At 37.3% G+C, this 11,285-nt stretch overlaps 1 long non-coding RNA gene and 1 pseudogene across 3 annotated transcripts; both read left to right on the top strand.

The window, feature by feature from the left end:
- Window positions 1-2,053: 2,053 nt before the first annotated feature.
- On the top strand, window positions 2,054-2,797 carry LOC122044340 (annotated as a pseudogene).
- A 479-nt stretch (window positions 2,798-3,276) lies between these two features.
- Window positions 3,277-8,974, top strand: LOC122040439. Of its 3 annotated transcripts, none has more exons than XR_006128628.1 (3): window positions 3,277-3,643; window positions 6,666-6,909; window positions 7,036-8,974. It is a non-coding gene; the product is annotated as an uncharacterized LOC122040439 (long non-coding RNA). The 3 variants fall into 3 exon arrangements; XR_006128627.1 differs by adding an exon at window positions 4,479-4,651 and having other exon boundaries at window positions 6,666-8,974; XR_006128626.1 differs by having other exon boundaries at window positions 6,666-8,974.
- The last annotated feature ends 2,311 nt before the right edge of the window (window positions 8,975-11,285 follow it).

Raw genomic sequence — 11,285 nt, 5'->3', positions numbered from 1 at the left:
CTAAATAAATCAAATCTAACCTGAAGCTTAGGTTAGATCCAACATTTTAACCTCAATTATCAAGACAACCACTTGGATCAATCATGCCTAATCTTTCCTAGCTTCAATTCCATTTGATAATCTTATCCTTCCCTCGTAGTTAATATCATTGAATTAATCCATAACCTTTATGTTAACAACTTACACCAAATAAGAGACACCTTTGCTAACTCTCAGTTGAAGAAGGTGCTACTGGTGGTTATCCGTTTGTTCACTGTCGGAGCGCGATCACTGTCGAAATGGTGGCCGAACTAGTGCGATATTGCTTGAATGTGTTTGAAACTTAGCAATCTATCATTGCATCTTCTAGATTAGAGGCTAGGATTAGCGCTTACCTCAGATTTTGACCATCGAAAGCCATAGATCGACGATGGAGAAGAGAGCTCACACGATTAGGATCAAGCAGAGAAGGGGAGATTCGTAGGTGAGCTCGAGCCCAGGCCGAATCCCCACTGCTCGGGCGGCGATTCATCTGGAGGAGGGTTTTATTTTATATAATATGAACTTAGGTTTAGACAAATCAAAACCTAAGTTTATTCCTCAATCAACTCTCATCTTTGGATATTCCAAACAGTCTTTGGGTCTTCACTATGTGCTTAGTGTTGCTTCCCAGATGTGGCTCTGGTGGTATGAGCAGCACCTCCACTCCCTCCGGCGAGTCTTCGTCCTCCGGTTGGTTGTCCAGCAGCTGCACCGCAGTCTGAGCAGCTCTTGGAGATGGTCTCGTCGTGCAGTCGGTGCAGCTCCTCTACTCCTTCGCTGAGGTCCAGCAGCTGGCTGGTTGGCCGGCAATCTCCTCACCCTGGTAAGCTCCTCCTTCTCTCTAGCTCATTTTCTCTAGCCTTGTTATTATGAGTTGTGCAGTAATGAAGGCCATCTGTTATTATTGTGTGATGTTCTGTTTGGGATAAATTGGAGGCTGGAAGTGCTATATGATTAAGCTGCGATTTTTTGTTAAATGGTTATTAAGCGCAACATGGAATTGGAAATCCATCCACAGAGTCTCTGTGGAGGATGCTGAAAAAATAGTAACAACAGAAAACCAGCACAGTTGAAAAGAAAAGGGAGGAAATAACAGGAAAAACTAACCACTGTGCAGAGTTAAAAGAGACTATTTGCTGGGTTTCTGCATCTACTTGAATACTTGGGTATGTTAACTGAATATTGATAAGTTGGATTTGGAAGTAGGGAAGTTGGATTGGCTGGAAACAAAATAATAAGTTGGGAATTTCAGAACTGAAGTAATGGGGAACTGAATTGTTAGACATTCAGCTGGTTGATTTGCTGACTCTGGATGTAACAACCAGAATGCCTCCTAATCCTTTGAGATTGAGATATTAAGAGATACATGCTGAAGTTGAGGTTATCTGTTGGAAAAGAAAGGAAGCAGTAACCAAGGGGTTGATACCAAATTGAAGGGACTTTGTGCCAAGCTTCCTGGACAATCGTTGAATACAACAGTTCCAGAATTCAGAAGGGTCCAGAATACTAACAGCTCGTGAAGAAGAAAAAAATAGGAGTGTTGTGAAGTGGAATTTTGTTGCACCCTCCTGCTCTAGTGATTGTCTGATCCAACCTGAAGCTATTTCAGAAAGGAAAATGAAACCAAGGTGCATATGAACTAGCCACTTTGATCAGTAGGATTGGGGGGTATTGTGCTTCTTTTACAGAATCTGCTTGTTTAAAAAGAAAAAAAAGAAAAGAGAGAGAATGAGGCATCATTAAGAAAAAGAAATTGCAGAAGTGAGTAGAAGATGAGGAGGGAGTTGCATTAAGAGAGGCTGAGCTCAAGTTCAGCCTTATTAAGGATATTCTGGAACTCTATTAAGTTTGAAACCTGATTTTACTTGCTTGGATGGTGAATCTGGAGTTGTGAATTGGATTAATAGTATGGTTGTTGAGGTTCTGAAAAGGGACAAGAAGCATATATAGAAAAGTTTTATGAGGTAACTAATTTGTCATTCTAAATTAATTTTTTTTTTATTGATTAAGAGTTACGTACAATGAATCAGGTCTATGGTTTTGGCGGGATTGGTATGGTTGTTGAGGTTCTAACAGATAAAGTTACAAGATCAGTAGCTGCTGTCAGAGGAGTGGCAAAAGGACTGTGGAGCAAAACTTGCTGATCCAGGATCTATCTTATTCAAATTCAGGCGAGCACAGGCCATAAACATAAAGGCCAACGCCGCTGACAAAGATCAGCTACTCACTATTGCATTGGATGCTGGTGCTGAAGACGTAATAGAACCACCAGAGTATGAAGATGACTCAGAAGAAGATCGACCTGACAGGTACTTCCAAGAACCAAACGATGACATATTAAAGTTTGCTCTTTGGTGTCATGTTATTTGGTGATTTTCACTTGCTAGTCTTAGATAAATCATGATCCAATTTGATGGAACAAAATCAAGCAAAGATGTGTTGTATATTCAAAAGATAGCAATTCAAGTTGAATGCATCATTTTTCAGTGCAGTGGACCTGAATTTCTTAATAGAATGCTTGCAGTGTAGTTACTTTCTTGTGTTTCCTAAAATATTTCACCATTTGCAGCTACTACAAGATTGTTACTTCTTCAGAAAACTACTCCTCTATATTATCAAAGCTACGAGATGAGGGCATAGGCTTCGAACCAGATAATAGTTTTGAACTACTGCCATTTAACGCCATTGAGGTACATAGTTCGAAGTAGTTAACCTTGTTAAATATAAGTGAATCGAGAAGAAATGGAAGAGAGAAGATTTCCATTGTGAACGAGACTTGTTGAGATTGTATTCATATCCGTGAAAGGGTCAAGATTTGTGATTTCAATATGACGTTTTGAATGGGTTGATTCAACTTGACCCTTTGTAAATGTGCCAATTTTGCTCCTGGGGTAATAGTGCATCTTTTCAATGTACCATAAATTTTTTATGCGTGTCTTTTCGGGACGATCTAGTGGCTAGTGCATGACGGATTGGTGGGAGGGCTGACGAACGTATTCACTTTTTGCCACTATAAATAGTCTGTGTGAATATTTTTATTTTGAAAAAAAAATATTAGAATCAGATATAAATATAGGATAATCCGGAAAAAGCACAAGACCCTCGGTGTTTTTAAATAAAAAAAATGTCACCAACCCCAAGACGAAAGACGGCCCCTACTATAATGGGTTAGGTCATAAATGGCCATTGACTAATTATTTGGGCCTGGCCCAAAATGGACTACAAAAGAAAGTCACGTCTTATACCTTCACGGTCGTCCGCAGACCCTCGGTGTTTCCGTTCTCCGCTCCGTCCCCGGAACCCTAAGCCGGAGCATCTTCCTGGTCGCCGTTGTCTTATAGGCTTCCTATTTCACGGTCCTCCGCAGGCCCTCGGTCCTTCGGTTTTCCGTCCCGTCCCCGGAACCCTAAGCCGGTGCATCTTCCTGGCCACCGTTGTCTTATAGGCTTCCTATTTCAGCTTCCATACCTGACTATACAGGCCGAAACGCCGCCTCTTCTTCGTCGTCGAGCTTGTATATCCGCGTAAGTGTTCAGATTCCTTCTCCTGACGTCGTTGAATCTCGATCTGGTTTGAGAAGGAAAAGGGTGCAGTGCGCTGACCAGCGAGATGGCGGGCATTGGTATTGCTGAATCTCTAGTTATAAGCATAGTATTGTAGCTATCTATTCCGTGAAAAGGAAATGCAATGCTACCTAAAGTTTTTATTCAGTGATAACTGGTCTCAGTGCTTTTTTGATTGTTAATATGAGAAAATTTTGTTTTTTCAGTGCCAAGATTTTTTTCTTCTCATCATCATTATTATTTTATATTTCTAAACGCTCTTACGTTGATTACTGTAGTCCTAAACTTGCTTGCTTGAAACAAATTAGTGTGGAAGACTTTTGGGATCTAATATGGTTATGATATGACTTTGTAGTAAACCTAGTCTTGAGCTTGGTAAGTGAACCAAGGAAAAGGGTTCCTGATAATGGTGGAATTTCCATGCGTCTTATATGTATGTGACTAAGAATGATTCTAGTCTGACTTGGGTTTGGGCCTTGATGAGAAATTTAAATCACTAATGGAGGAGCTTGACACTTGAGTAGGGATGGTCAGGAATGAAAACAAGGTGGGGCAGGCAGTTTAGGGTTGGGGCTTGACTTACTATCTCATCCTGACAAAAAAGAGCTTAAGTTAGGGTAACGTGAGTTATGGTACAAAGCTTTCTTTACAGCCCCTGCACCATTGAGTTGCCAGAAGAGTTTGCAAATTACCAATGTTCAAAGTAAATTTATAATTTCATCCCAGTGACTTCTGCCAAGTTGTTTTCTATGTTTGTTGTCCTCTTAATTGTTTGTAAGATAATGTAATGGTTGTATTTTAGCTATTTATCAATTTAATTCACCTTGGTATTTCTTCTCTCTTCATCCTCTCATTCTCTTGTCTGCTCTTTCCCCCGATTCTATGACCGTACAGAGAAGGTTGAGCAATAAACTCCTTGCCTGCTCTTTCACATTTTTATGTGGAATGGGGCAAGATGGTCTGGCCCTAACCAAGGTTGGTTGGTGAGGATTCGCATTGGAACATCAACTGACATTCCTGAATGCAATCTCAGTTTACAGCGTGGACTAATCTAGAATATTTGTAAGGTAGTATCAATTATTCTACTGCCATTAAGTTAGCTTACGCATTTTAAGCGCATTATAATTTCTTCCAACTTTTCTATAAGATTAATGGAGAATGTGACTTCTAAAGGCAAATTCTCAACCTTTGAGAAATTAGAAAATGAAGAGCAATTGCACTTGTATTTCTTGTAGCTTTTGCCTAGTAGCATTGCCATCTAAACCTTTGTTCTCATAATAAATTCTATTGTCTTAATTGAGAAATGAGAATTATATTCTTCACATACTCTTATAATGCTAGTGTTCTACACCATTATTCATTTTGTTTGCCATTTCTTTGCATTTCTCTTGTGCTTCCTGACTGATTTTAACTGGTTTACTTGTTTCCAGATATGATTTAGGACCTTAGGTGCAAAACTATACTAACTTGTTTTGATTTTAGTAATTATAATCCATGCATCCAAATAGATATTTTATAGGGTATGCCATCTTGTCCTTATTTTTAATTGTGCTTTGAGTTGTACGAATAGGAGCTGATGGTTAGTTCAGTATTGTATCATGATATTTTGTCTGAGGAACTTCCTATTTGACTCCAAACCATTCTGCTTATACTTGAAATTTAAAATTTAGCTGAGGCCACTTTATCATATTGAACTGTTATCCTCAGTCCCTAATTTTAGATAAAGAAAAATTGCTCAATGCAATTTAGTTGTTAGACACAAAAACAATCATACAAGTGTCAATTTATGTTTGTCCCAACTATTATACGTCCATGGAAGTCTATGCAATGATTTTTTCTATTTTTTTATCCCCTTATATTTTCCACTCTAATAGATTCCACTATCCTAACTATAAATCAATGACATGGATATATGTCCATGTCATCGCAATCTATTTTTTTTTTCTCATTTTCTTATCTACTGGAGTTATATCTAAATTCACTCAATTAGTAGTAAGTTTTATTTTGTAGAGATAGTTTCTATTCTTTCTACGCACACTTAACATAGACTCCAACATTGAAGATCAAAAACCATTGTTCCAGAATTCAGAAGGGTCCAGGATACTAACAACTCGTGAAGAAGAAAAAAATGGGAGTGTTGTGAAGTGGAATTTTGTTGCACCCTCCTGCTCTAGTGATTGTCTGATCCAATCTTAAGCTATTTCAGAAAGGACAATGAAACTAAGGTCCATATTGGTGGGTGGGGGGGAATGGTGTAAATCTGCTTGTTTAAAAAGAAAAGAGAGAGAATGAGGCATCATTCAAAAAAAGAAATTGCAGAAGTGAGTAGAAGATGAGGAGGGAGTTGGATTAAGAGGGGTTGAGCTCAAGTTCAGCCTTATTAAGGAAATTCTGGAACTCTATTAAGTTTGAAACCTGATTTTACTCGCTTGGATGGTGAATCTGGAGTTGTGAATTGGATTCTTAGTATCCTTGAATGTTAAGAAGAAAAATATATATAGGAAATTCGATGAGGCTGAGTTTTGTTTTTCTGATTTCTAATTTCTGATTTCCGGTACATTTGAGGCCCTGTCAGTTTAGGATTAATTGTGTTGATACAGTTCCTTGATCGGTGGAAAGCCTAAACGAATTTTTTATGATTGATTGGTGTCTTCCTTTCCAATTGCTGTAATGGTTCCATCTGTTAAACCAGAAAGCTGAAATCTGGATTTGTTGCTGCATGCCAGATTTGGTTAAAACTATTTGATCAATAAAAGTTCAAGTGGAGCATTTGATTTTCTATTACCAATTGGATTGCCAATCTGTTTGAGTCTGCTATGAGTCAAAGCATGCTACTACTAGATAGTGAATTTTGAAATTGGTCACTGAATTGCAGTGCAGGAAAAATCAACAGGTTGCTATGAGTTTAAGTAGTCTGACAAGAGTTCTAACTTAATGAGGCATCTATGTGTGTTTTGGATGCTCATATTAGCTTTAATTCGTGTGCATGAATGGATTTGTAGTTTGGAATTATTTTGAGTTTTTATGCAAATTTTCCTATAATTGTGTATAAATCTAAGGGTGTGAATGTGAATTGTGCAGGGAATGAATTGGAGCTGTAAATTTGATTCCATCCATTTATGGAGATCTGATCAATCCTGTCCATTCATTTAGATTTGATTGGTTTGGGATGATCTAGTCGGATGGTCTAGATCTGATCTTAATCGTTCAGATATGAGAAGCGACAGTGAGAAGACAACACTGTGGACGAAGCACACTGAAGCAGGATCGCGAGTTTGAAGAAGGCGTACGAGACGCCCGCATGTCGATTCATTGATACCGGAGAGTAAGCGTGGCAGAACTACTGTGTCAAAGATCCTACAGTGGGATCAATTTATTTGTTCGGTCTCGTCGATTCTTAGAATTATTTTTTTCTTATTTATAATTTCTTTCACATATCAATTGTATACAGATAACTGAGTTACATGAGATGGTTGCACGTTCGCAAGAGTTGCATGAGTCGGCTGCACATTCGCAAAAGTTGCACGAATCACATCTGCAAGAGTTGGACAAAACAGATATTTGCTTAGTATATGTTTTTAAAAGGTTATAAATTGTTGTCATGTTATGCATATTGACATAATTTTGAATGATGCATAAAGATTAATTTTGCTAGTCATTATTCATATGTTGCTTTATAATTCAAAACTTTAGTTTTTTCTTTTGTATATTATATTAAGAATAAAATTTCTTGCTTTTATATTGAAAATTGCATCTATCGTCTAATCCAGTTACAAATTTAGTGGTTGTTCTTTACATGCTGATTGGATCTTTTGTTACTAGAGCCATATTTTGTAAGGTATGTTTCTTCCTATTATTTATTAATTTCAATTGTGAGAATTCTTTTTTTTTTGGCTAAAGTAATCTCTCATTCTCTTTTTGTTGTTGTATAGTTTATGTGACTTTCTAGTATACCTATAATTCGTTTTTATGTTTTTGATAATATATTGCATTCATCCACTACTGCAAGTCATTGATCGACTACAAGTCCAATCAGTTAACTGACGTCCAAAAACATCTTGATGATGCCCTTGCCTCTCTGAATGTGAGTATCAATTTTTTATTTTCACATTTTGTTCAATTTACATGTATTTAAAGAAAATAACATAGCCAAATTTTTACTTTGTTTGGAGCTTGTGGTGACTCCTACTTCAAGGCTCGTGCTTGAGAGTGTTTTCGTTGGGCAATCCACTAATAACTTGCCTAACTCAAGTCTAATGACCCAAATCCAACATCCAGTCAACCTTGACTGGTTGAGACTCCTTACTTAGCATCTAGTCAACCTTGACCTACTGGGACTTCTTGCTTAGCATCTAATTGACTAGATGCTAAGCAATGAATCTCAACGAGTCAAAGTTGACTAGATGTTGGATTTGGATCATTAAACTTGAGTTAGGCAAGTTATTAATGGATTGCCCAACGAAAACACTCTAAAGCACGGGCCTTAAAGTAGGAGTCACCACAAGCTCCGAACCAAGTAAAAATTTGACTATGTTATTTTCTTTAAATACATGTAAATTGAACAAAATGTGAAAATAAAAAAACTGATACTCACATTCAGAGAAGCAAACGCATCATCAAGATGCTTTTGGACGTCAGTTAACTGATTGAACTTGTAGTCGATCAATGACTTGCAGTAGTGGATGAATGGAATACATTATCAAAAACATAAAAACGAATTATAGGTATACTAGAAGGTCACATAAACTATACAACAACAAGAAGAGAATGAGAGATTACTTTAGCCAAAAAAGAGAATTCTCACAATTGAAATTAACAAATAATAAAAAGAAGCATACCTTACAAAATATGGCTCTAGTAACAAAAGATACAATCAACATGTAAAGAACAACTACTAAATTTGTAACGAATAGACAATAGATGTAATTTTCAATATAAAAGCAAGAAATTTTATTCTTAATATAATATACAAAAGAAAAAATTAAAATTTTGAATTATAAAGCAACACGAGAATAATGATTAGCAAAATTAATTTTTATGCATCATTCAAAATTATGTCAATATGCATAACATGACAACAATCTATAGCCTTTTGAAAACATATACTAAGTAAATACCTGTTTTGTCCAGCTTTTGCAGATGTGAGTCGTGCAACTCTTGCGAATGTACAGCCGACTCTTGCGAATGTGTAACCATCTCATGTAACTCAGTTATTTGTATACAATTGATTTGTGAGAGAAATTCTAAATAAGAAAAAATAATTCTAAGAATCGACGAGACCAAATAAATAAATTGACCCAAAGTTATGTGTGTCTACTTGAACACAAGCAAATGACAATCAATTTATGTGTATCTAATTTGGTAATTATCTGATTGTGTTTTCTTATTTATTTTGTAGCTAAATCTTTTGAACTTTGACTTTGATCTGACAATTCGGCAACCGAATCTAATTTAATTTTAGTGGTTATAATTAACAATATCTATTTTGACAATTCTACACTTTGTCACATTGAACGTTCGGTATTAATTAGTCAAAGCCTATTGAATGACAAAGTCAACAATGATACTTTGCAATTATTCAATCTAATAGCTTGAAGGTAAAATTTAAATCGGGTGGTAGAAGGTGATGCGGTCATCTCACGCGTTCCGCCGTGTCCGTCCCATGATATTTGAATTTTGAAAGGGAAGTAAATGATATAGTGAGATCTAGGAATTTTTAAAATTGATAAATTAATAATATTTATTTATTATATATATTATCAATCTATTATTATTATTAATATTAATTATTTTATTTTATTTTTAAAAAATTAATCAAATATCAAATTGATTTAATGGTAAAAATGCTTAGGATTAAACTAGGGGTAATAAAATAAATGTCAAAATAGGTTATACATTAAAATTTTAAAACAAACAAGTTTTCATTATATTACTTATGATTGAATTAAATAATATTAAATTATATTTTATTTCTCATAATCTTGGTTATGTGATTATCTGATAATCATATAATTAAAATTATGATTGATAACTTGAACCAAACGCATCCTTAGAGTTTATAAACTCTGTTAGCCTAGGATTTTTGTCTATGCTTACTGCGTCCTTCCAATTCTCATCGCTTGCCACCATGATTTAGCTTTTCGACCTTTTTCACTCGTAGGTTTTCCTTAACCTTTTGTGTCCTCTTTTCTCCGCACTGTGGCCCTTGATGCTTTTGTAAATATTCTCATCTTGTTGTATATCTCCACCCTTTATGACTTCAAAGATGGGGAGGTGGACCAAGTTTGGCTCACTTTCAAACTTTCTTCCGATCATCACATTATCTTCCCCAACACTCTTGATCATCCTTATCTTCCTCCACCCAGACTATATCATATTTTTTAAGGACTAGCTTTGGGGGGTCTTCATTTTCCCATCCCCTGCCCCTTTCTTTTCGAAAATCTCTCATTATTTTTATATTCCCCTCCAGTAGTTGGCTCTCAACTCCATCAGGCTACTATGTTGGATTGTCATTCTCTTCCAACTATTTCGTGTCCCCTTGAATCCTCATGTTTTTCACTATGTTTATGATATAAAGAAATTGGAGGTGGGTGTTTTATTCTCCATGCCCTGAATGAAGGTTTGTTTTCTTTGATAAAATATCTTCTTTTAATAAGAGTTGGAAATCCTACTATTTTTTTGTCCAATTGACCCCTAGTATTCTTGTCGATTGGCTAGCAAATGGAGCTACCTCCCATATTGGAGTTGGGCGGCTTTCACTGGGAGCCTATCTTCGTTTTTGCGTCGGAAACATTGGTTGGCTTAAAATTTAACATCAATAAACTGCTCCAAGAGGGCATTCTTTACATTTTCGTTCTGAGTTCAATTAATGTCAGTCTGCCCTTCCGTTTTGACAAGGAATTTTAACTTTATCCTAACATTATAGTTAACTAAGGTTTCTCCCTTTTATGCAGCTAGGATTATGTTGAAGGCCCACATAGCCAAGACCCTTAAGCTTAGTGAAGAGAAACTAAACCGATGCGGGAAAGACGAGCTAGAGAACCACGACGCCCATCCGACTAGCTCCACTAATGAGGCTAATGCCAGCGAGGTGGCGACTAGTGGGGAGAGAGCAATGATGCGGCGACAAGTACAGGATAAAGGTTGCCCCCTCCTATGGTGTCGGTTATTAGGTTCTCCTCGAAATCCACCGAGTCCGATGAGCCCCTTCGGATTCGACGCAAAAGGCACCGACCAGTGACTCCCTCCACCCAAGCCCCTCGAGAGGTCCTTGTTGTGCCCAATGGATATCCACATATCTCCACAATAACATGATATTGTCTATTTTGGGCCTAAACCCTCATGGTTTTGCTCTTGGGCTCTCCCCCAAAAAGTCTCATGCCAATGGAGATATCATGCATCCTTTTAACCCCATGATCTTTATCAAATCTTTCCAATGTGGAACTTTGATTGAATCGCAACAATCCTCCCCTCAAACGAAGGACCACAGTTACTCTTATGGTCTGAGCCTCTCTGCGAGCATTTGATCACCCTGACCTGCTCCGGACCTTCCCGCAAGCATCTGCACCCGGTCACCTTGACCTACGGCGGACCTCCCTCGAGCATCCGGTCATCCTGACCAATTCGAGCCTCGCCGCGAGCATTCAGTCACTCTGACCTGCTTCGGGCCTCTTCACAAACATCCGATCACCCTGATCTACT

This window comes from Zingiber officinale, chromosome 2A, assembly GCF_018446385.1.
Source record: "Zingiber officinale cultivar Zhangliang chromosome 2A, Zo_v1.1, whole genome shotgun sequence".
In the NCBI taxonomy this organism is placed as follows: domain Eukaryota; kingdom Viridiplantae; phylum Streptophyta; class Magnoliopsida; order Zingiberales; family Zingiberaceae; genus Zingiber; species Zingiber officinale.
This window is presented reverse-complemented; position numbering and strand designations above follow the sequence as displayed.